This window comes from Pogona vitticeps, chromosome 4 (assembly GCF_051106095.1).
Source record: "Pogona vitticeps strain Pit_001003342236 chromosome 4, PviZW2.1, whole genome shotgun sequence".
Taxonomy (NCBI): Eukaryota; Metazoa; Chordata; class Lepidosauria; order Squamata; family Agamidae; genus Pogona; species Pogona vitticeps.
Window position 1 is genome coordinate 159832739 of NC_135786.1, and position 24400 is coordinate 159857138.

The window sequence follows — 24400 nt, forward strand, 5'->3', positions numbered from 1 at the left end:
ATTAAGTTGTTTCTTATCATGTCTTCTTCACACGTGGATAAAGATTAACCTTGGGAAACCCCTTTTAATAACATTATTTTCTTGGCAAAATTAGCAATACATGCCGAAAGTCATGCAAGTAGTGACTGGGAAAACCACTCTTGAGAAAGGCAGGCTGGGAAAGAGGGATGGGGGAAGGGACTGCTAATGAAGCTGATGGCATAGCAGATTAGGAGAAGCCAAGCCTTTTACCTCTAGAAACCTGGATTCCAAGCCTGATTAAGGCCACCAGCGAAAATAAATTTGATGAATTGATGCTAGCCCTGACTAACCTTGATGTCTGCAGAAGAAAACAAAACAGAAAGAATAACTACCACCACCTGTTGAAGGATGTTGACCAAAATCTGGATAGAAACACAGTATTGCCTACTGCTTCGGAACAAACCTTGAATACATGGAGGAAATTGAAAGCTCTGTATATAGTTGGCTTATGTAGGCTATATCTTAAAAAAAAACTGCAACATGCTCCAAAATATTAACTCACAACACCCACAAAGCTCTATGGTATGGTATTATAGAGTTTATGAATATTTATCATTATTTATTTATTTAAAATATCTGTACCCCAACTTTCTCTTTAAAAAGGGACCCAAGGCAGCTGGCATTATTGAAAGACAATTTTAAAAACTGAAAAGAGTTAAAAGACAATATTTAAAGCCAAGAACAATGAGTATAAAGAGGCAGCTTACATCATTAAAAGGCAATATTAAAGCTAAAAACAACAAGTATACAAATATTTAAAAGGAACAAACAAATACCAATCTGAGAAATGTTAAAGACAAGTAGTACCGAAATCCCAGTCAGAGCAGTAAAGCATAAGAATCCATCTAAATATTACACTCCAATAACCAGTCACTGTGGAAAAGCCTGTAGAGAAAAATCTTTGCCTGCTTGCGGAAGGATAGCAAAGAAGGGACCAGCCTGGCCTCCTGTGAGAGGGAGTTCCAAAGTCTGGGAGCAGCAACAGAGAAGGCCCTCTCCTGTGTCCCCAACAGACTCACCTGTGAAGGTGGTGGGACCAAGAGAAAGGTGTCCCCTGATGATCTTAATACCCAAGCTGGCTCATAATGGGAGATATGATTTTTGAGATAGCTTGTACTCAGGCCATTTAGGGCTTCATAGGATAAAACCAGCACTTTGAATTGTGCCCAGAAACTGATGGGCAGCCAGTGGGGTGGGTTCTAGCAGTTTGCAACCCATCCATATAATTCTCAAGACCTGATAACCAGTCCCAGTCAGCAATCTGTCTGCTGCATTCAGGACCTGCTGAAGTTTCCTGATACTTTTCATCAGAAGCCCCCACATAGAGCTTGGTAGAGTAATTCATCCGGGATGTAACTAGGGCATGTGTCACAGCAGCCAGATCAGATCTCTCAAGAAGAAATTTTAAAAAAATAAGATGTGGTGCCAGTTGCTGTTCCGGCAAACTGCTTCGGATTGCCAGATTGCAACCCATTCATATAATTCCCTCCAACAAGACCTGATAGCCCAGTGTCGGGAGGAGGGCAATGAGAACAGACTGTTGATAGGAGAGGAGAGGATTCTGCATATTTGCCAGTCCCATAGGTGTGTGAAAAATGTGCCTTTAGAAGGGAGTAGGGATGTGCCTGCACAAAGCCCTCTTTTAAAAACAGAACCTTAGGAAAGATCAAAAGCCCTGATAGGGATAAAACCAGTAACTGCATTTTCCCCCCTTGAAGGGCAGAGTTGCTCTTCTACTTCAGCTAGTTGCATGTGTGGAAACAGTGCTAGAGCCAATCCAGATTATTTTTTTTAATCATATCATATCCCTGCTTCATTCATTGAACTTTTCAGGGCCTTCAAATGTTGACATTACCATCCAACTCATAAGGCTGTGTTGTTTTTCAACTGCTTCCCCTCCCCTTTACCTGTGAGCCCTGCTGGCTCTGACTGGGTTGACAGAAGCCTTCTCTTCCATCCCTGGATCCATAAATGCGACCACAGATGATTCTCCATAAACAGGTTTTTTTTTGCAATTGGGTTGGGGCTTACAAACAAGCTGTGGTTCTAGTCCTCAAGGTCAGTTCTCTTCACTCCCCCCAAGTCAAGGCTCAAGTTCTTTGCCCTTCCATTTAACACCACCAAAGGGATTGCCAATCTGTCCTTTCCTACTGTAGCATTCCTGAACCATGAGGACTGTAATAAGGATGCTCTCACTGGGGACCAACAATGGAAGTCCTTTTCTGTCCCCTTCTTCCTGTTCTGTCTTGGGATGCAACCAAGGCTTTATGTTGGAATGGCTTACTTCAGAAGACCAATCCACATTCTAGCCTGAGGTTTCAACAATCTAACATACCATTCCATACTAGGATGTTTTTAGAATTCTATAAAACAGCTAACACATCCAACACAGTCTGCCTTGATGTTTCTATTGTTTTTACTTCTGGGGAAGGAGTACAACTCCTAGAATTTCCTATTCAGCATGGCTATTCTGGTGTTTACCATCTCCACCAAAAGAGTATAGAGAGTAATGTTCAGGATGACATAACTGCCAGTAAGAATACCTAGGATGTAATTTCTCCAATACTGGGCTTCTGTGTTTCTTCAGAGTACTGTAGCACTTCTCTACATTGAAGTCCTTTAGTTGTATGTGGGTTTTTTTTAATAAAGGTACTCCTCCACAAGAAACATGTTTCAGTCAAATTAGTCCAAATCTGATCAGTAAAGATAAAAAAGAAGGTATCTTTTCTTAGTATATAATTAAGACCTGATAAATTCCAAACCAACAACACACTCCCCCCTCCCAGGTCAGTGGTTTTGACTCTATCGCCGGAGAAAGCAGCTGTCAACAGACTCTGTGAACTAGAATTAGCCTCAATAAAACTGCTGTGCAGCAGTTGTTCAAGACGCCTGATTGGCTGACCAAACTGCATCCGTGAGATCTCCTGGGAGTATTTAAGAGAAAATCAGGAAACAGGAAGTATCTGGGAAATGTGATGGCTACCATAGATGCTGCTATGGAGCATACCTATTGTTTTATGCCTTGTTTGTCTTTCTCCTTCTTATCCTTCCTGTCCTTGCCTTGCATCTGGTCCTCACCTGATGGGCTAAATTCAGCTTATGTGAAAGTACTGTACGTACATATAACAGAGCCCCTATTGGCAGTCATCCTCATTTTAAATTAAAGTCTGTGAGGAGAGTGATTTTGTGTGAGGAAGTGAGGGAAAGACACTTAGCCCTCTTTTTTCTCAATATTTTCTCTACTCCAAGTAACCTCTCCACATGGGGTAAACACAGTGAGTCTATTACATAGATTTGTATGTATGTTGCACTGAAATCCCTGCTTTCTTGACCTTGTTTATTTGGTTTGACAGTGTGGTTTGAGTCAGTGTCATGTTGGGGTTAGCGTGCTGAATTAGGACTAAAATCCTGGTTTAACCCCAAAGCTTTCTGGATGACCTTGGGGTAGTCACTGTTTCATAGACCTAGCCCATGTTGTGATGGGAAGAGAAAAGAACTTCCTTGAAGGAAATATGGGATACAAATATAAATAAATAACAATAATGATAATAATTAAAAGATGGCAGCACGTGGTAAAGATTCTGCTCTCCTAAGCATCCTGTTCTCTCTCTTTCATCCTTTTCATTTCACTTCTGATTACCATGTTAAGGCAAGTTTTGAATGGAGACTTCTTTGCTCACACTGTTACAGTCACCAGCCTTTAACCCTTAATACAGTTCAATTACTATTTCATACGTCCATCACCTTGGGTCTTCAGATGCTGTTGGGCCATAACCCAGTCAACATGACTAACTGGGATGGAGAAAGTATAACAACATCAGGGGATACAGGGTTGGGAAACACTTACAGTTTAAGACTATACGTAGCTCCATATTAGTAATCCATGTGATTTGCATCAGGGGAGTAGCTAGAAAAACTGCTTCTAGTCAATGTCAGCTGTGTAATGAAAGCACCTTAGTGCCTTCATACAACATTTTTCAACTTTTAACAACAATGGTCCAAAAATTGTCATGAAGATTTTTTTCTCTTTAAAGAAGGACTGTGGAGAGTGAGAAGAGAGCAGTTTCCTCCTCAGAGATGCAGCTTTGTTCATGCCATAGCTTAGGCAACTTCTGCAAGAAACTGGAGAGCTGCTTTAGAATCCAACTTTCGCCATCCCACAGGCCACCTTAAGAATTTGAGGAACAGTGTTAGTAGCTTTCTCCCTTCTGCCCATTCATAGTTTTTTCTGGACCTAGTCCTAAATTTTGACCCAATATTCTATTTGGGAAAGTAGCAAGAAGATAAAGAAAGAGAATATCTTGCTTATTTTAAGTACAGTAACAAAACTCATGGAATTAAATTCCAGTGAAAGGCTTTTAAGAGTCAAAGAGTAAATTATGTCTACAAATTGATCTCAAGTTCAGCACAATCTTGAATACCACTGAACCATTCAAGTTGGGTCACCATTTTTTAAATAACACAAATACAGTAATAATATGGAAAACCACACAGAAACTAACAGTGAAATCTTAAACACACTTACTAGGTAATAAGTCCCACAGAGCTTACTTGTAGAAATCACTACATCCAAAGTTTGTGACATATAGCAGACCCACTGCAAAAACTGGACTTGAGCCTGCTATAGTTCTATTAAATCTCATTAACTTTAATGAACCTACTCTAAGATTAGATCCAACCCCATTGAACAAATATGCATAGGATTGTACAATCAACACAGCACTTGACTTAACACCTGGGCAAATGTGGAGGAATGGGCTGAAAATGTAAAAATAATTAAAACTTACAGACACCTCCCACAGTTTAACAAGGACAGTGAAAAGATGGAGAGAGACTGGAGTTCAGTAGAAGAGTGCAGGCTTTGTAGCCAAAAATTTACTGGCATCTCAGCAGGATGGGGTGGGGGTAAAGAAAGAACTTGGAGAACTGCTGTCAGTAAGTGTGGACAATATTACACATGCAAAGAAGGAAGTTCCCATGTGTATGTTATTGTCTGCACAAGAAACAGTTCATGCAGGCAAAACTCCAAAAGTTCAAAGCCCCATCCAGTATTTCATGTTGTCTTTAAATACTACTTAGAATTCTTAAATGATTCCTCAAGACATGAAACCACCAGGGGTAGGCCAAGCACTTTGTCATAGCCCATGAAACCACAGCGACATGAATAGAAGAAAATGCCAAAAAGCTTTGGGTTTCTATTTTCCTTTAATGTTAGAAAGCTGCTTTTCTGCTAAACCGCTAAGGTGTAAAAAGAGCAGAAAGTCATCTGGTTTCAAGACAGATTAAACAACTGCAATAGAATTCCATGTGCCTTTTTGGTCAAGGAAGTGGCTAACGTCTCCCTTGTCAGCTGCACTCAAGTCAGGAAAAAGAAAACGGGTTGCTTCAACTGAACAAGTGGGCACCATACCCTTTGGTAGTTCTAACAGGTAGGGTAAATAGTAGCACCTTGACAGATGCAGCTCTGAACGCCTATGCAGAAATATCAAAGAACCCTGACTGGAATAAGGCAGGGGTGGACAACATGTGCTTCTCCTGAAGTTGCTGGCCTGGAACCCGTGCCCCTTCAGCATTAGTTATGCTGCCTAAGGCTGATGGAAGTTTCAGAAGACCTCACACTGCCCACTTCTGGACTAGGTGCTCCAAATATTTGTCAAGAGATTTCATGCAAGCACATTAACTTTTGACTGACCAGACAAAGTAGTCTCGGTCTTGTACTCCTCTTGTGCTTCCTGATGTCACTTCAAGCCTTCCATTTTGCCTGGCAGCATGGCAGGGTCCACCAGATAGTCTCTGTCTTTGGGGTGTATAAATCTTAGTAAAATCACGTTCAGATTTATCCCTCTCCTCTAGTAGAAACTGGATTTTAAAAACAGAAAACACATTTGCTAGTCTCCTCCTACTGAAGGCCATCACTTACTGCAATCCATATAAACCAATTGTTGGTATGGATCAACATATAAATAAAGCAAAGTTTCATAATTTCAGCGCATAGTTATTAAAGTTAAGTTTAACTGCTGTGCTATTTGCAGGATCAATTGGTCTTGCACACATCATCAGATTTGCTGTAGAAAAGTTTCAAGGGGAAGATGTTTCTGTCTCCTTTAGTGATTATCTTTTGCCCTGGAGCATAAGGGTGGCTGATTAGCTGTATCTTGGCATGCACAGCTGCTTGTGCTTTCATTGGCATATGCATTCTTTAGCAACCTTATATATATATTGCACCCTTCTTCCCAAGAACAGAAGACTGGTGTACCTGGGCTTATGCTACACTACCCTGAGAAGACTCATCAGATAGAAAGACTGTAGCATGACCAAAGTCATCCAGCAGCTTTATTCATGGGAAAGTGACAGTTACTGAAAATATCTGAGATGACAACTCCAAATCTTCCTGGAAACATTTTGCTGCCTGAGTCAACTGAAAAAAATGATGGCTCCTCCCCATTCTACATTCAGTCTTACTTTATCAGTTGGTACTTCCATCTTCCTCCAGCATCTGCCACCCAAGGCGTTTACCTTAATTCTGATTAGTAGGGCCAGCCCTGGGACTGTCAGCTCCTTCCACTTACCAAACACTGGTGTCTACAGCTGGAAACCACAAAAAGATGCTTAATTACAAAGTAATACCTCACCAGGATTAGGTTGAACCAGGAGGTGAGGGATGGGGAACATCTGAGAGGGGGAATGAATAGACAATTCTGAACACACTTTTTTTCAGTAAAACCATTATTTTGGTCATCATACGAGAAACAAGTGGCTGCCCTGTTACCAGAACTACCGCTAAAACACCCTAAATTTGAAAATCTTTATGGAAAGTCTAATGGGCAGAAAAGCAATTAATACATTTAATGCAAGCATTAAATAATTAAAAACCAGATTCTTAGCTTGCTCTGCAATTGGATAGAAACACAAGTGTAATTTAATGAGAAAGAATTGTTTATAATTGTTTCTTTTTTTTACAAGTAAAATTGTATTTAAAATATAACATTACAAAACAGACAAAGTTAAAACACTAACACATCAGTCACTACAAACCAATGACCAGGCAGACAAACAATAAAAGGTAAAAGACCTAACCCACTACTAACTAAAACAATCCCTTCCCCCTTTTAATGTTTAATGTTTATAATTGTTTTAATGTTTATAATTGTTTCAATCCACTAGCTTCTTTCACGCAAAAGTCAAGTATTTGAGGGTGTGTGTGATCATCCTCTTAAAAGATAAGTCATAAAATACCATTAAATACTTTAACAGCATGCACCAAATAATGAACTCAAGAAAACATATTTAGTGAACATTCTTTTCTGAAAATCTGTTTCAGAGGTTCAATACTCTGTTGTTACAAAATCTTTTTTGAAAAGCCCTCTAGCAGATGGGCGTAATCTGGAAAAGTAGCCCAACTGGTTTTAACACATCTTTTCAGGACTGATAAGCAGGAGTTCATCGAAGTGATTCTGAAAAACAGAGGAGACCAAAAGCATTGGTTTGGTTTTCCATTCAAATTCAGTTCAAATACAAGACAATGATACATTTTCGGTTCTTCTCATGAGCACCCACCTTTAATGGGATTAGCAACTCTTTACAATAGCTCACATGCTGTTATCTGGACCAGTGTCACATCCTTTGAGTGTCTCCCTTTAAACCTGTCTTACAAGTACGTATTAGGAATGATTGAATCTACAACACAAGTGCCTTTGATACCCTTCTAGAATTGAAATCAAATAGGGAAATTGTTGCTTTTTGCCAAAAGTGGGAATTTCAACCATGTATTGTATTTCGCCAAAAACTTTAATTTAGAAAATGCTGGAACTGTGGCATAATTAAGCAGGAATAAATTTCGCAGGCTCTAATTACACATATTTTGAAGGTGAACACACTTAGCTGTAGCTGTTATGGCTTCAATTTATTTGTATAATTTGGATTAATAAATCCTGGGCACACTTTACCTGGAACATGAACGAAACAATCCAATCATTTTTTTCTAGCAAACATGCATGTGATTTGGCTATTCATCTGATAACAATAAAGTAAGCATTTGGGAATTAAATAACATTGACTTATGATTACAAATCAAATATTTCTAAAGAAGCAGGATGTATCATTAGGCTTCTGCACTGACAATGTGAGCCATGCTGCAAGGTGTGCCCTGGAGAGCAGGTTGAGTAAAAATCCTGCTTAAAACTTAGAAACATCATTGTTATGTGCCATCAAGTTGCCTCCAAGTTATAGTGACCCTATGAATTGGCGATCTCCCAAATGTCCTGTCCCCAATGTCCTTGCTCAGCTCTTGTAAACTCAAGTGTGTGGCTTCCTTTAGAAAGTCAATCCATCGCATATTTGGTCTTCCTCTTTTTCTACTAACTTCCAGCTTTTCCAACGTTATTGTCTTTTCCAGAGAATCCTGCATTCTCATGATGTGCCCAAAACAGGACAGCCTCAGCTTTAACATTTTTGACTCCAGAGACAGTTCAGGCTTGATTTGCTCCAGGACCCACTAGTTTGACTTTGAGGCAATTCAGGATATCCGCAAAGCTCTCCCCCAACACCATATTTCAAACAAATAATTTTTCCCTGTCAGCTTTCTTTAGTGTCCAGCTTTCACATCCATAGATGGTGATTGGAAATACAAGAATGTGGATGATCTTGGTCTTGTTTCTCCAGTGACACATCCTTATACTTGATTATCTTTTCTAGTTCCTTGATTGCTGCCCTCTGAGTCTCTGTCTTCTTCTGGTTTCTTGGCTGCAACCTTCCTTTGGATTGATGATTGAACCAAGGTATACAAAACCTCTAACTATTTCAGTTTCTTCATTCTCAGCATTGAAGTTGACAAAGCTAGAACTCTTATGTGCCATCGAGTCAGAACTAATTTATATCAAACCTAATAGGATTTTTAAGGTAATTGAAATATTTAAGGAGTCGTTTTACCAGTTCCATACCTCTAGTGAGTCTCCATGACTGAGCAGAGATTTGAACTTAAGTCTCTGGAGTCCTAGTCCATCACTTTATCCACTATACCACACTGGTAATGTGGAAATACAGCACTTAAACCACTATCTACCTTTGACACAAACCATAATGAGGCCTTTGCCAGGAGAACATCCACCATGCCAGGCTACCTCACAAGAATCACTCTGTTTTTATGATGAAAGCTAACAGTGCCTAGAAGAATCCACTTCAACTTGCAAATCCAAGCTATCTTAAAACTACCCATAATTTTACCTGAGCATGGAAAACTGTGATAATCATGTTCTGCAGTGTTGCAGAGGAAATATCCATTTATTCCACCCTTAGCAGTTTCCTACAATATTAATACAGTGGTACCTCGACTTACAAACGTCTCCACTTGCGAACATTTCGAGTTACGAACAGCGCCGTTCACAAAATGTTGCTTCGACTTGCGAACGGAGCCTCGACTTACAAACCAAAAAAACCTTTCCTGCCCTTTTTTTGACCTAAGTTCATTTTAGGTGAAAGGAAGAAAAAAATTCTCCCCCTAGTGGTAGAGTACAGATTAACCGGCTTTGCATTAGTTCCCATGGGAACTAATGCCTCTACCTACGAACAGCGCCTCAACATACAAACGAAAACAGCCTGAATGGATTAAATGGTTTTCAGTGCATTCCTATGGAAAAGTTTGCCTCAACTTATGAACTTTTTGATGTATGAACACCATTCCAATACGGATTAAATTTGTAAGTCACTGTATTGCCTGGCCTCTAAACGACCACTGAAGTTTGGAAAAGGATGTGGTAGAGGGATATGAATTACAACCCAGAGCCCAGGTATAGAGCTTGGAAAAGCTTCTTGTTTGAACTTACAACTCCCAAAATACTTCTGCTAACACAGCAAGCATTCTCACTGGGAGCTGTAGCTCAAAAGACTTACTTTTTGAAAACTCTGTGGAGAACTTAAAATTGGAATAAAGTTCAGTACAAAGCCCATTTCTGGATCTAACTGCCACAATCTGAAAAGGCCTTCTAGATATGCTCAAGACCTTGGACATATCCTATGAACTAGTAGTTCCCAACCTTGGATCCCCAGATGTTTTCTTGGAGTATAAATCCCAGAAAACCTGGCCAGCATAACCAGTGGTGAAGGCATCTGAGAGTTTTGGTCCATGGACATCTGGGGACCCAAAGTTAGGAACCACTGCTACAAATCCTTGTCATTGGTTATGGTGAACAGGGTGGATAAGATTCATGATCCAAAATATCTGGGGGATGCCAGGTTGCCCAGCCTTGGTGTAAGGGGCAGAGCACCCAGCTTCCGATTCTTGCTCAACTCTGATGTTCACTGGAGAGCATATCCTATAGCTCATCCTATCCCAGTTCATAGAGTCATAATTGGTAAAATGTGATTAACTGTGCTCTCTGAAGGATGATCACGACACTGATATGATGACTAAAATAATAAATGCTTGGTATCTGTTACCTTAAAAAAATGAGAGGAAGGCAACTTGTGAAAGCGTTCTCCTGACTTCAGAAGGCTCCCATTGCACGATCAACTGCATGAGCAATCTTGCAAGTGGCTTGAGAATAGGCACCCAATGGGAAGTCTACTGGAATTGGAGGAACATGGGTTGTCTATTCTGATCCACATGTAGGCAACAGGATTCTAGCCAGAATGTTTGAAGAGCAGTCCCCCTAATAGAACAAACTGAAAATATTTCCCAGATGGGGTGTGAGGATCTGATATTTGATGTCAAAACCCAATAGGGTAAGCCAAATTAACTTGCAAGGTACACTCATACATAACCCCTGGTCCAGATTCAAAGAGAGTCTGACTAAGTTTTCCCATTATGCACACTGAGGATTTGTAATTTCCCCCTTTCCCCCAGCACAACATAAAATGCCGTTGTATGCTTTGTCCTGGAACATTCTTTTTGTAAGAAAATGAGAACCCAAGAGACATATTTCAGAATAGGTTTGGCTCTGAATTAATTTTTTTTTGTTGCAAGTGGCAATTTCCAATAAAATGTACAATAGTCTTATAAAAATGAAATAATATGATTCATCTTTAAGAAGAAGCCTAAGGGAAGAAGCTGCTTCGAAACTAGCTTTTCTGTGTAAGATTATCACATCTGAGAAGCTAAGCTTCTCAGATGTGATAATCTTACACAGAAAAGCTAGTTTTCTAGCTTTTCTAGGAATAGATCCCTGCTCCCTTCTCTCGCAGGGAGCAGGGATCTATTTCTATGGTCTGCCCTCAAAGGCTACTGGATCCTGTAGGATTCCAGGATGCCATGAGAGGTGTTTCGACTGATCTGGCTGGTGCTCCTGTTGAGGCTCTGGTTGATGGCTGGCTTACCACTGCCACCAGGGCTGTAGACACAATTGATCCTAAACGCCCTCTTCAACACAGAGCTTGGCCTGCATCCAGGTTTAATCAGGACCTACGAGCGATGAAGCAATTTAGGAGAAGGCTAGGGTACAAGTGGAGAAAGAACCCGACGGATTATAATTGGATAGCTGTCAGGGTGGCAACTAACCTTTACCTGGCCAAGGTAAAGGCTGCTAGCCGAGTACATCTTGCAAACTGGATAAGCGAAGCTTCAAACCAGCAGGCAGAGCTTTTCCATATAGTGCCTGACCTATGCGGAATTGGTCTAGGACAGGCCTCCCCCTAGTATCTCACCAGACCAATATGCAGCATTTAAAAAATCTAAAGCGGAGGCCATCTGCCGGGAGCTCTCTCCTCTTTTGAATACAATGAGTCCAGCGTTCCGCCTTGCCCGGTGACTCTTGATTTCTTTCAGCCTGTGATGCTAGATATTGTGGACAAAGCATTTGATGACTGTCAGGCCACTACCTCATCCCTTGACCCTTACCTGGCCTGGCTGATCAAAGCAGCCAGGCCTATAACAACTGAATGGGCCATGGCAATAAATAATGGGTCTTTTCTTGAGGGCAGGGTACCTCCTGCCCTCAAGGAGACACTCATTAGGCCCATAAGGAAGAAACCTAGTTTGGCAACTGATGAAATTGGCAACAATAGGCCCATCACCAATGTTTCTTTCATCAGCAAAGTGGTGGAGAGGGTGGTGGTCGATCAACTTCAGGCTCAGTTGGATGAAACAAATGCCTTAGATCCATTCCAGTCAGGTTTCAGGCCACGCCATGCTACAGAAACAGCATTGGCCGCCGTGTATGATGACCTGCTGAGGGAGGGTAAAACATCTCTTTTGGTTCTCCTTGATATCTTGGCGGCCTTTGATACTGTCGACCATGGTATCCTCCTGAGGAGGCTCTCTGAGTTAGGAATTGCAGGCCTGGCGTTTGCCTGGCTCTGATCCTTCCTCGGGGACCATCCTCAGAGAGTACAGCTTGGGGACAGGGTATCGGCCCCGTGGAGCCTCAATTGTGGGGTTCCACAGGGTTCGATTATCACCCCAATGCTGTTTAACATCTATATGAGGCCACTGGGCGGGGTCATCAGGGGATGTGGGGCATTGTGCCATCAGTATGCTGATGACACTCAGCTCTACATCTCCTTTTCACCAACTGCAGTGGATGCAGTTCTGTCCCTTCAGCTCTGCTTGGAGTCTGTACTGCAGTGGATGCAGGAAAATGGGCTGAGGCTGAACCCGGACAAGATGGAGGTCCTGAGGGTGGGTGGCCCCACCATCAGCGGTCTGGGAAAGTCTCTCTCATTTGGGGGGGTGACTCTTACTGCAAAGAGTGAGGTTCGCAGCTTGGGGATCCATCTGGACCCAGCACTCACCATGGAAACTCAGATGGCGTCAGTGGTCCGCACCCCCTTTTTTCATCTTTGGCAGATAGCCCAGCTGCGTCTTATCTTGATGTTGGGGCGCTCACTACCTTGGTGCAAGCGCTTGTAGTCTCAAGATTAGACCACTGTAATGCGCTCTACGTGGGGCTACCTTTAAGGTTGATGCGGAAACTCCAAGTGGTGCAGAGCACAGAGGCCAGACTCCTTAGTGGAGTGAGAAAATATCAACATATCTCTCCCACTCTGGCCGCTTTGCATTGGCTGCCCATTCGGTTCTGCATTGACTTCAAAGTTTTAAGGCTCACATATAAAGCCCTAAATGGTTTAGGGCCTTGATACTTGGTGGAACGCCTACTCCCACCAAAATCTACCCATATCACCCGATCGAGTCAGGAGGTGAGGCTGAGGAGCCTGACGTCGAGGGAGGTCCGGAGGGAAAAAACAAGAAACCGGGCCTTCTCTGCGGTAGTTCCTCGCCTCTGGAATAATGTTCCTCGGAGATCTGCGCAGCCCCTTCGCTGGGCATCTTTAAAAATCAATTGAAAACTTGCATGTTTAGGTAGGCCTTCCCCATAGCTATTATTTGATTGATTGATTGATTGATTGATTGATTGATTGATTGATTGATTGATTGATTGATTGATTGATTGATTGATTGATTGATTGATTGATTGATTGATTGATTGATTGATTGATTTTTCCCTATATCTTTCTATCTTGAATAACTCTATTATTGAAGTTTAAGGTATATTTTATATTGTTGTTATATGTGTTGGAAGCCGCCCAGAGTAGTCAGTTGACTAGATGGGTGGGGTATAAATGCAATCAATCAACCAACCAACCAACCAACCAATAAGCAGATATTACAAAGTTGTACAAAAGAAAATAATAAAGGTTAATGCGAGAAAGGGAGTAATATTTTCTTTGCTCAGTTATGAATAAAGGCGAGTAAATCATTAACACATAAAATGCAGAAGGCATTAATATTTCAGATGTGTAATAAGAAACAAAAATACCAGTTATTATAGCTCATAATTCAAAGTAAATGCGTGCAAAAGAAAATCAGGAGGAAAAATGAACATGTCTGAAAAAACTCAGAGATGGTTTTGATGCACAACATCATTGTTTACAAATGACACATTCAAATTCAGAATAGTTGTGTTAACATCCAGCCACTGATAGAAAATGAATAAGAAGAAATATTATGAAGAGATCAAACTGATCAATATTATCCCTAGTTTATAGAATGTTCTTCACTTTATATCTATTAATTGTAATGTAGCCACTGGAAGGACAGATCCTGAAGCTGAGGCTCCAATACTTTGGCCATCTCATGAGAAGAGAAGACCCCCCTGGAAAAGACCCTGTTGTTGGGAAAGTGTGAAGGCAAGAGGAGAAAGGAATGACAGAGGACGAGATGGATGGATAGTGTCACTAAAGCTACCAATATGAATTTGACCAAACTCTGGGAGGCAGTGGAAGACAAGAGGGCCTGGCATGCTCTGGTCCATGGGGTCATGAAGAGTCGGACATGACTTAAAGACTAAACAGAACAACATCCAAGGTAAAACTAATTCAGCATTATGCAATTCAACAGTCCCTTATATAATTACTTTAATATGTATAAAGAGTATGTTCCTCTGGCAAGGATCCTGTTGGTGATTTACATGTTAATCTCCATTAACTCATTGGAGCAAATTGGTGTTAACTAAAAAAGTGCATCCTGTCTTACCAGGTGCACACCTAGTAATGCAAGCATAGTCTTGTTAGCAGCAATTTGCTCTCTGAGTTATGCAATCTAACGTGCACACATGTAGCCACAATAGGATTTCAGCTTCTGTAATTCAGAAGGGGTTATACACAGGAAAGTATGAATAGGAGTGCAAGCTTATGCTAAATGTTAACCAAAGTACAGTACTATAGATGTCCTGAGTAAAACTAAGCAATCAACCATAGAATGCTTGGTAAAGGGAAGCATAACTCTGTTAAAAAGTGAGGTGTAGAAAATTACAACATAGAGCATCTTGGCATCTCAAAGATGAACTTATTTATTATCATAGAAAGTTCTGTTAAGTCTTTTCTAGGGCATAGCACACATCACTAGAGTAAAAAAATGTTACCCCATGTTGCAAGCATACCTACTGATTGTGTAAAAACACTGATGTCAAAGGGAACCAAAATGGAGAAATTAGCAATATTGATACACTTATTAACAGTGTCAATGCCACAAAACAGAAGTGAGTTGTAAAACCAAAAAACGTATGCAAACACCCTTGGTTATTTTTGCTGGTACAGAGTGTCATGGTTTGTTCGTTTGTTTAATTAACATATATGCTGCCTTTCTCCCCACAGGGGGCCTTAGGCAGCTCATAACAGATAAAACTATAAAACAAACACAGTTTAAAATACTATATAAATATTACATTAAAAAGAAGCCTAAATTAAGATAAAAAAACCAAGCTTAAACATAAATTTAAAGCATTTAAAAATCTGTAACTTATAAAGCAGCCTTCCTGAAACAGCTATTGCTTAAAAGCCTGCCTGAAGAGGAAGGTCTTTGCCTGACAATGGAAGGACAAGAGGGAGGGAGCCAGCCTGGATTCTTGGGGCCCTGCATTTCAAAGGCCCCTCTCTTGTGTCCTCACCAAATGAACTTGGAAAGGTGGTGGGATTGAGAGAAGGGCCTCCCATATATCTTAAAAGCAGAGCAGGCTTATTTGGGGTGATACGACACTTCAGATAGACTGAAGCTAAACTGTAGAGGGCTTTATAGGTAATAATAAACATCACTTTGAATTGAGCTTGGAAAAAGACTGGCAGCCAGCAAAAGCTGCTGCAGCAAGAGAGTTGCACATCCTATGTAACGAGTGCCAGCCATCAATTTGGTTGCCCACCTCGAAATCAAAACATGATAGATCACTTTCTCAACAACTTGTCTAGTATTCCACTGCTGATGGGATCTTCCAACAAACGTGCTATAAACAGAAACGAAGTGAGAACGGAATCATTCATAAGAAGAAGAAAATCTAAAGCTGTCCTGTTAAATTCAATTTAACATGATCTAACGCTTCAATACCAAATGTGCTTATTTGGGAGAAAATGTCTCTGAACCCAGTGGGATAACTTCTGAACCTTGCACTAGACTGGCCTAGTTGAAATCAATCCCTGGCATCTCTAGCTAGGCTGGGAAACCCTGGGCAACCTCTGTCTGTGCATACATAAGCTGACCTGGATGGAACAGTGGCTGACCTCATACAAGGAAGGTGGTGGCATTTATTTATTTTTGTTCTATGTGTTTAAATGGGTATTGGTGGGGCATCTGTTAGTGATGTTTTAGAAGTGGATTTCATGTATCAGTGGGGTGGGGTGGACAAATTTATTCTCAGTGATTCCTTCCAATTTTATGATTCCACAGCACCTTCTTATGTTTTTTTTTGGGGGGGGGGCTGTCTACCCATTTCCTCAATATCAGGCAAAATTTCAGATATATTATCAAGTACAGATTCTTCCACTTAGTCAGGAGCCTCATTAGATGCCACCTTATCAAATTTATTTATGCTTCTCATTGAACACACAGGGATTGATTTCCCAAATAAAATGTGTAGAACATTGCTTAAGAACAAAGGAAACTGACTTGTCTGAGTTAGACCATTGGTCCATCCAGTCAGATATTGTCAAACCTTACTAGCAGCCATTCTTGGGATTTGAGGACAAGATTTTTTCCCAGCTCTAGCTGGAGGTTCTTGGTATTCCCCCATGATCCTCTGCCCAAATTCTAACCAGCTCTGATTCTAAAATCAGACAAGATAGGTATGTTCAAGGAAGGTGTTATGGCAGGATCGATGGTGGCTGTTAATTACCTTCACAGCTGACTGAGATCTTATGGTTTTGAGTGATAACTCCTCAATCTAACTGCACTGTTTTTCCTATTAACCTGAGGAAAGATCTTTGTAGCTGACCAAGAAAGACACCTTGGAGCATTAAACGAGGGAGATACTTGCTTCTCTGACTAAACCTTTTGCTTTGTTTCCCCTCCCATTGAATGCCAGTGGGTTTGTCTAACCAGCTTTTCAAGAAATGCTCAAGGCCTGGTAGTATTGTAATGTGTTCAATCAGCCAACTCCAAGGGTGTGTCTACAGGGCATAAGAAACGGCACCTTTATTTCTGCAAGCTATTTTCCAATTAGTCCTTCCAAGGGCAAGAAAGCAGGGAGTGAGAATTTAAAGCCACAAATGGGGAGGTTCACACGCTGATGTTCAAGGCCTCCTGGGCAAAATGAGGACTGTGTTCAAACATCTACACTGCTTTGGGGTTGTATTACTCTCAGCTTTCTCCTCCTCCATTGAGAAAAGCTCACCTAGGGATATTTGCTGCATCACTGCATCCAAGCCAACTTAGTTACTGAGGCAACCGAGTCTCCCCTCCGCCCCCCCCCTCTGCCACCACCTCTGCCTCCAAGGTCACAGGGAAACACATCCTTCAGAATTCCCTGGCAACCATCAGCCCCAATGGTGGTGGTGGTGGGAGACATCGGTGGTGTGGTGCATGCCTTCTATTACTAAGGCACTATTGCCTGTGTCTGAAACCATGCAGGGAGGTGGATAGCATCTAGTTACATTCCTGACCCACTTTCACATCCCCTCCCTTTCCCTCCTCCCCCTTCAGGGAGCAGCCAGTACAAGCAAAGGCTGCTTCTCTTCCTAAAAGGGACAGCACACACCTTTAGCCATCACGCAGTGGCCTGTCTGCCTGCTTGCAAGCACAAGGCCTGCTGTTGTCACTGTTTCTTAATTGCTTGCAATTCAGTGCATAATAATACCCTTTCCTTGAAAATAAGACCTAACCTGAAAATAAGTCCCAGTATGATTTTTCAGGATGCCCATAATATAAGCCCTATCCCAAAAATAAGCCCCAGTTAAGTGAAACCCCACCCCCCACAACTGTGCAGCAACTAGAAGATGACATGACTGTATCTGAATAAATGAAGATTGTTGTACATGCGGAAAAAAATAAAACATCCCTTGAAAATAAGCCCTAATGCATTTTTGGAGGAAAAATGAATATAAGACCCTGTCTTATTTTGGGGGAAATACAGTAGGCATTATCCAGAAGACACAGGAGATCCTGTGATATGGCCATGATTGCTAATTACTGTTGCATCCTATAAAAGGATGAGAGTGAAAGTTGATGAAGTTTAGTAGAAGGGAATATCAATAAAAAGGCTGGCCGAGAGAGGGGGGGAACTTATTCTTTCCAAAGAAAGCTGTGTTTATGTGAATACCACCACATTGAGTTTGCATTCTAAATCAATGCCCATCATTTAATCTATTTTACAGGTTTATATTATGTAGACACTCCTCCAGCTAATATCCTTGCACAGTATATATACATTATGAACTCTCTCTGGTTTAGATTCCATATAAACTCTTTCTAAGTTATTCTACACTTTCATGTGAATTTGCTAACGTTTTTGGCATTCCACATGGTATTCTACAAATGGATGCCACTGCAAAAGCTATCATGGTCTTAGAGGATTGCAAAGAGAATCATGGGGGGAGGGGAACGCAGAGGGTATCCCAGATATGTGGCATTTGAAGTGGTAGCCAGGAACAAATATCTGGGGGGGGGGGGAAAGGACAGGCTTCTCCTCCCCTCAGACTGCTTGAAACCCATAAACGGAAACTCCTACGTCCACCATTTAATCTATTTTATACATTTATATGTTGCTACTACTTCAGTGAATATATTTGCTTTGTCTTAACCACAGTGGGGTGGATGGGAGTTAGAACTAAACACAGGATAGCAAAGAGATAAAATTTAAATACGATAGGAATAATTAAATTATATAAAATAGTAAAATGCTTGACAGAGAAATTGCTTTAATAAGAAACAGTATACAGTATTCTTGTGCCAGCAAAGGTCTTTATTAAAATTCAAATGCCCTTTAAAAAAAAAAAAACAAATTGTAATTTTGGTATTTTGAGGTTTTACCTCTTTTTTTCCTTTCCTTCCTGTATTTTTTGCTGAACAATTCTGAAGCAGACTTCTTGTTTCAAACTAAAAGGAGATAAGCAATATCTCTTGTTCATACTTGTCTTTAATCCACACACGTTGATTAGTGTGTGTACCACATTTCAACATAGTGTATTTATCAAAAGCACTTGAAACATTTTTCCTGGGCTGGCCTTACCATTAGGTAGAATGAGGCTTCTGCCTCAATGATGTTACATAATTGTAGCAGCAGCTAGCCAGACCTTTCTCCTGATTCCTTAGCCATCCCCTCTTGGAGAAATAATAATTTTGCATGCTTTGTAACACTAGGTATCAGTGAGGAAAAGGTCTTTAGGACCCAAAAGAGATTTTCTCTTTTCTAACTCACCAATTAGGAAAGTTCTCTGTTCATGCCTCTAGCTTGCCCCTCCCGTCTTCCTCTTTGCCCTGCTTGCTATGACCCGTCCTCTTCCTCTATAACCATCAATCAGAGCAGACATGTAATTTTCTAACCTTGTCCTCCGGACAGATTCAGTCTCCTACATGGTTAAGGCTGGAATTTTCTTTTTATCTTTTCTTACTCTTCTGATTGTAACTGAAGATCAACTGTAAGTAAAGATGTTTTCTATTTAAACTACTTGTAGATTTTTTTTCTTTTATATACAAAGAGCTAGTTAAAACAAAAGGCCTGGGTGGAATTTGGGATTATTTGTTTATTTCATTAATTTATATACCACCCAATTAGTGAATTAACACTACTAGTTATTCTCCTCTTCAGATTTCCCCTATTCTATAGCTGTTTGTTTTGTATTTTATCCTCTGCTAATTATAGGGAATTACCAAATTTTCACAACATCCCCCTCCCCTAGAATCAGAATGATGTGCAACACTGTTACATATAGCCTGCCCTGTCCTGCCTAAACTAGCCTGCTGCCCTCAAGTGTGAGGGAGGACACACACACTCCTTTACTGCTGAAGTAAAATTCAATGGCCAATCCACATCTGGCAGCAAAACAATGTAGGCCAGTCCTATGATTCTCTCAGTGAGCAAGACAGAGGCTTAAACATCTTGATATTAGAGACAGTAGTAAATGAAGACTGCTTTGTAGAATAATTGTATATGTGTGAGGCTGTGAACATGACAAAGGTTCCCGTCAGCAGCCTGTCTCACCTCCTTCCATGGGCTGCAGAGATTTGGACTGTTCTCCCATAGACCTGGCAGAGGCAAAATCCTTTAAAAGTGCCCCAGAGGAACCCAGCCAGGAAGAGCCTGGACAGCCCAAGGAGGGCATGCTAGCAGAGGTCTTGGAAGGGGAAGCACATGGTGGCAGTTTTGACCCAAAATAGTGACCCCTGGAGGGGAAAAGAAGGACTGGGACAATATGGAGAGTGGTCTGGAAGGGAAGGGGCCGTCAGAATGAGAGGAAGGAGATTGCAGAGGACAGCATTCAAACACAGAAGAACTCCTCAACGAGACAGTCAAGGGAGACAAGGAAGTTGATGAAGGATCCGGGGTGTGTGTGCACGCATTAGAAGACCCTAGTGAGGGATACCAGATGGAGGTACAACTCCCAGAAGAACCCAAGCCCCCTGGGGGCAGGGAGTACATATACAAAGAGGACCCTGGTCCAGCTCCAAGTCCTCTAGATGAAGTAGACCATCACCTTCATCCTTTGCCACCTCCTTGTCCCTCTTATTGGGGAGAACAGGAATATACAGAGAGGAGATGCTGGACTGAGGAAAGTATGGCAGGGAGCCAACAGCAACACAGCAGGGATACAGGCAACGGCAAATGGCGTGCCAAGCACAAGAACAAGCAAGATGAGAGGAAAGCAAACTGAGACATCATCCCTACTGCCCTCAGTGTGAGTATATCATCCATCTCTATAGTATTGCAGGCATCTTGCTTCAGCTCAATGGAGAGATCTCCATTAAGGAGCAAAGGACAGGAACCTCTCCCAGTGAAGTTACCTGGGGAGGAGAGAAGGACTTGAACTCTGGGAACCTTGCTGATGGTGCCCAGGTAGTGTCATAAAATAGCCTGGGCACTATTGAGGACCATCTGTGAAACACCCCCATCCTGTTAAAATAGACCGCATTTTGTTTCAATCTGCCGTATTAGGATTGATGGATCAAGGAATGGAGCAAGGAGGTCCTGTCCACCCAGCCAGGGCTGGCAGGGTTCACAATCTGTCTGGCTCTTATTAGAAGTATCTTTCCTAAACCTTTTTTAAAAATGGAGACAAAAGAACTTGCACAGGCTGAAATCCTACATGGTCTGTGGTTTTATCTGGGATGGGAAACAGGGCAGAAACACAGGATCAAGATTGAGTGTTATGTGCAAATGTGTACTGTTTTCAAACTTTTCTACTTAATCAGACTGTCCTGGGCAAATCATCTATTAGTAGAGAATGTTTGGAATACCATGTGTGGTATAGTGGATAGACGAGGACTCAGGAGTCATTTAGTTGTGCCCGATTCTTCGTGACCCCATGGACCAGATCACGCCAGGCTCTCCTATCTTCCACTGCCTCCCGGAGTTGTGTCAAATTCATCTTCGTTGCTTCGCTGACACTGTCCAGCCATCTCATCCTCGATCGTCCCCTTCGCCTCTTGCCTTCACACTTTCCTAACATCAAGGGCTTTTCCAGTGAGTCTTCTCTTCTCATGAGATGGCCAAAGTATTGGAGCCTCAGCTTCAGGATCTGTCCTTCCAGTGAGCACTCAGGGTTGATTTCCTTTAGAATTGATAGGTTTGTTCTCCTTGCATTCCAGGGGACTCTCAAGAGTCTCCTCCAGCACCACAGTTGAAAACCATCAATTCTTCAGCAGTCAGGACTCAGGAGGCCGGGGTTCAAATCCCAGCTCGGCCATGGAAACTCACTGGGGAGTAGAACTGGTAAAACCACTCCTTCAATATGTCACTTATCTTGAAGAGCTCTATTATGGTCGCTATAATTCAGTTCTGAACTGACAACACACAAGAAGAAGAGAGAATGCTTGAGTTTAGCCAGAAGGCCAAGAAGCTTTCTGTGTAGCTTGTATCTCAACCATTTGGGGATATATGTATGGCCCTGATTTATACAGAGAGACTTAAAAATCTGAAAAGTCTGAAATGTCAAGTCTCTCTGTGAAAAAATGCCGTAGAGTAGGCAATTATGATCCTATTTACAGAGAAAGACATTCTAGGGAAATGATCCCCCTTCCCAATTTTCTAGTAATCAGCCAAAGTCAGAAACAACTATTTATAAACTATTTAGTTCATTTCCCCAATAACAAAGATGTCATTAAATTACAGCTGTAATTTAGACAGAATTAAATTCACCGTCTTTTGCAGTGTACAGGCTTGTCAAGATGGACCATTTACTCCTGTAAACAAAAGTATCCTGTCCATTGCTTCTAGCTTTAATGTTTTTCTTGCCATCCAGATAACACAAAGCTTGCTTTAAATTCCCTGCCTTTCTATGCTTTTTTGTTCTTCTTGACAAGGTGGTTTATTTTGTTCCAGGATTTGTTCCGTAACAGAGCTTAATGCTATGGTGCATGTGCAAATATGTGTAATCAGAGAATTTAATGTACCTGCTATATAAACTTACCTGTTTCTGACATACATAGGGCTGCTTTGTTTAACTTATTTGCAATTGGTTATAAAGATTTTTCCCCTTTACAATTTCTGCCAATATAAGGAATTTCCACTTTTCAGAAAATCATACATCTCCTTGGAGACAAATCAAACCAAAAGAGAAAAAATTATTGTGGCACCTTAAAGACATACTGCCATTTTTTAAAATTGCGTTAGTCTTTAAGGTACCACTTTTTTGTCTCTTCAGATTCCAACATTTAAAGCTCTAAAATAGCTGGAACCAATAGGACTTGTATGGTGTGAGTTCTGAACTGGGTAAGCCTGGCTTACAGTGTTCATTTTTTAAACCTTTTTCTTCCTGACTTTAAGAACTGCCTGACACACAATAATTTTACATGTTTAATCAGCATGGATCTCAATGCCAGGAAAACAGTATCTACTGAACAGCAGTGTGCCAGCTTGCAATTAAAAATACAAAAGTCTTAGTAAAAATAATTTTTTAAAATGGTAAGTATATACTCAAAACAACCCTGTTGGTCACTTGATGGATTTTAAGCAGATACTGGAAAAGTGTGCAGTTTTTGGACTATAATCCCCAGACTCCTACCTACCTTGCTGTGGGGTTCTGGAATTTGCAGTCCAAAAGCCTAACGTTTTCAATCCTCGACTTTCAAGCCTAACGTTTTCAATCCTCACTGTTTCCTTTTAAATGGATTGTTATACATTACTGCATTTAATGTGTTTTGGTGTTGCTTACATTTTTTAGTATTATATTCATTTGATCCTTTTAGTATTGTATACTCACTATTGCTAGTTTAAATACTATCTTTTAATTGCTGTAAGCTGCCTTGGGTCCTTTTAAAGGAGAAAGGCGGGTTATAAATAAATAAATACATTTTCTGACACACTATTTACTGGTAGTTTCAAATTAAAAGTTCCAAAGTGGGGAGCAGAAGATGCCTTGCCTGGAAACTGCAAGATGACTTGAAGTCTTCTCACTTTCTGGACTATAAATACTGAACAGTGGTCACAGGAATGTGGGTGGGTTTCACAAGGAAGGTGACAAATGAATTCAGCTGGTGCCCAGGAGTACCATTGTTTCACTGGGATCCGACCTGGAGCCAGAACTCAACTGCAAGCCAGAATCCTGCAAAGACCACTTACCAAAAGCAACCAATCTATCATTTTTTATTTTATTCCGCCACAAGGTTACCGAATACAGTACTGTACTTAACAGGATTCTTAAAACCTGGACGGCTGCGGAGAGGGGTAGGAGCTGAATTTTTGCCAGGAGGTGTAATAGACTGAAAGACCTATGATCTCAATTAAAGAAAAAGAAACTCGTGTTTGCTGCGGTGGAAGGACGTAACCTGTTAGTGAAACATACACGAATGCCGACTTTCCAATGTTGTGTAGCTCCGTCTTGGAAAATGCGAGTCCCTGAAAAACTGCTGAAATGTCCCCCTCCAAAAACCCAGAGAGTGAGGCAAACCTTTACTGTACTTCCGGTGAAAAGCGGGTGCGGTGTGTGGATCGAACTGTAACCTGCAAATCTATGAACGCCAGCCTAACGTTCCCACTGAATGCTGTTCGTCTCAGAATTCAGAGAAGAGGAGCCGAGCGACCGCTGACTCCTAAGCACACTTTTAAGCGCTCCCAATGAACTCCGTGGGAATGGATTTAAGAATAAAACCGAGGGTAGGGGAACCTGCAAGGCTAAATCTTCATACAAAGCCAGGCTGCAATCCTCTACTCTTACCTGGGAGTAAGTCCCACTGATCTCAATATGACTCGATTTCCGAGTAGGGAGGCATAGGATTACTGCTTCACCGGGGGATAAGAAACTTTCCTGGAACAGAGTGGGATTTCCTTCCTAATAAAGACGCTACAGCCTGCTTGGTCTGAAAAATCTCATTGAACTCCGGGTGAGTCTTACTTCCGAGTAAATACAGGGAAGCTGACGCTGCAAAGAAGGCAAAGCCTCTTTCTGGCGCTCGCAAACACGCTCGCGCCCCCCCCACACACACACACACCCGCCGCAAGAGCCACGTGTGCCCTGGGATCTCTCGCGG

At 41.4% G+C, this 24400-nt stretch overlaps 1 long non-coding RNA gene across 1 annotated transcript; it reads right to left on the reverse strand.

Moving 5' to 3' along the window:
- Positions 1-6704: 6704 nt before the first annotated feature.
- LOC140706858 (uncharacterized) lies at positions 6705-24368 on the reverse strand. The gene is made up of 2 exons (XR_013545192.1): positions 24088-24368; positions 6705-7475 (listed from the first exon to the last, which is right to left on the reverse strand). It is a non-coding gene; the product is annotated as an uncharacterized LOC140706858 (long non-coding RNA).
- Positions 24369-24400: the final 32 nt, after the last annotated feature.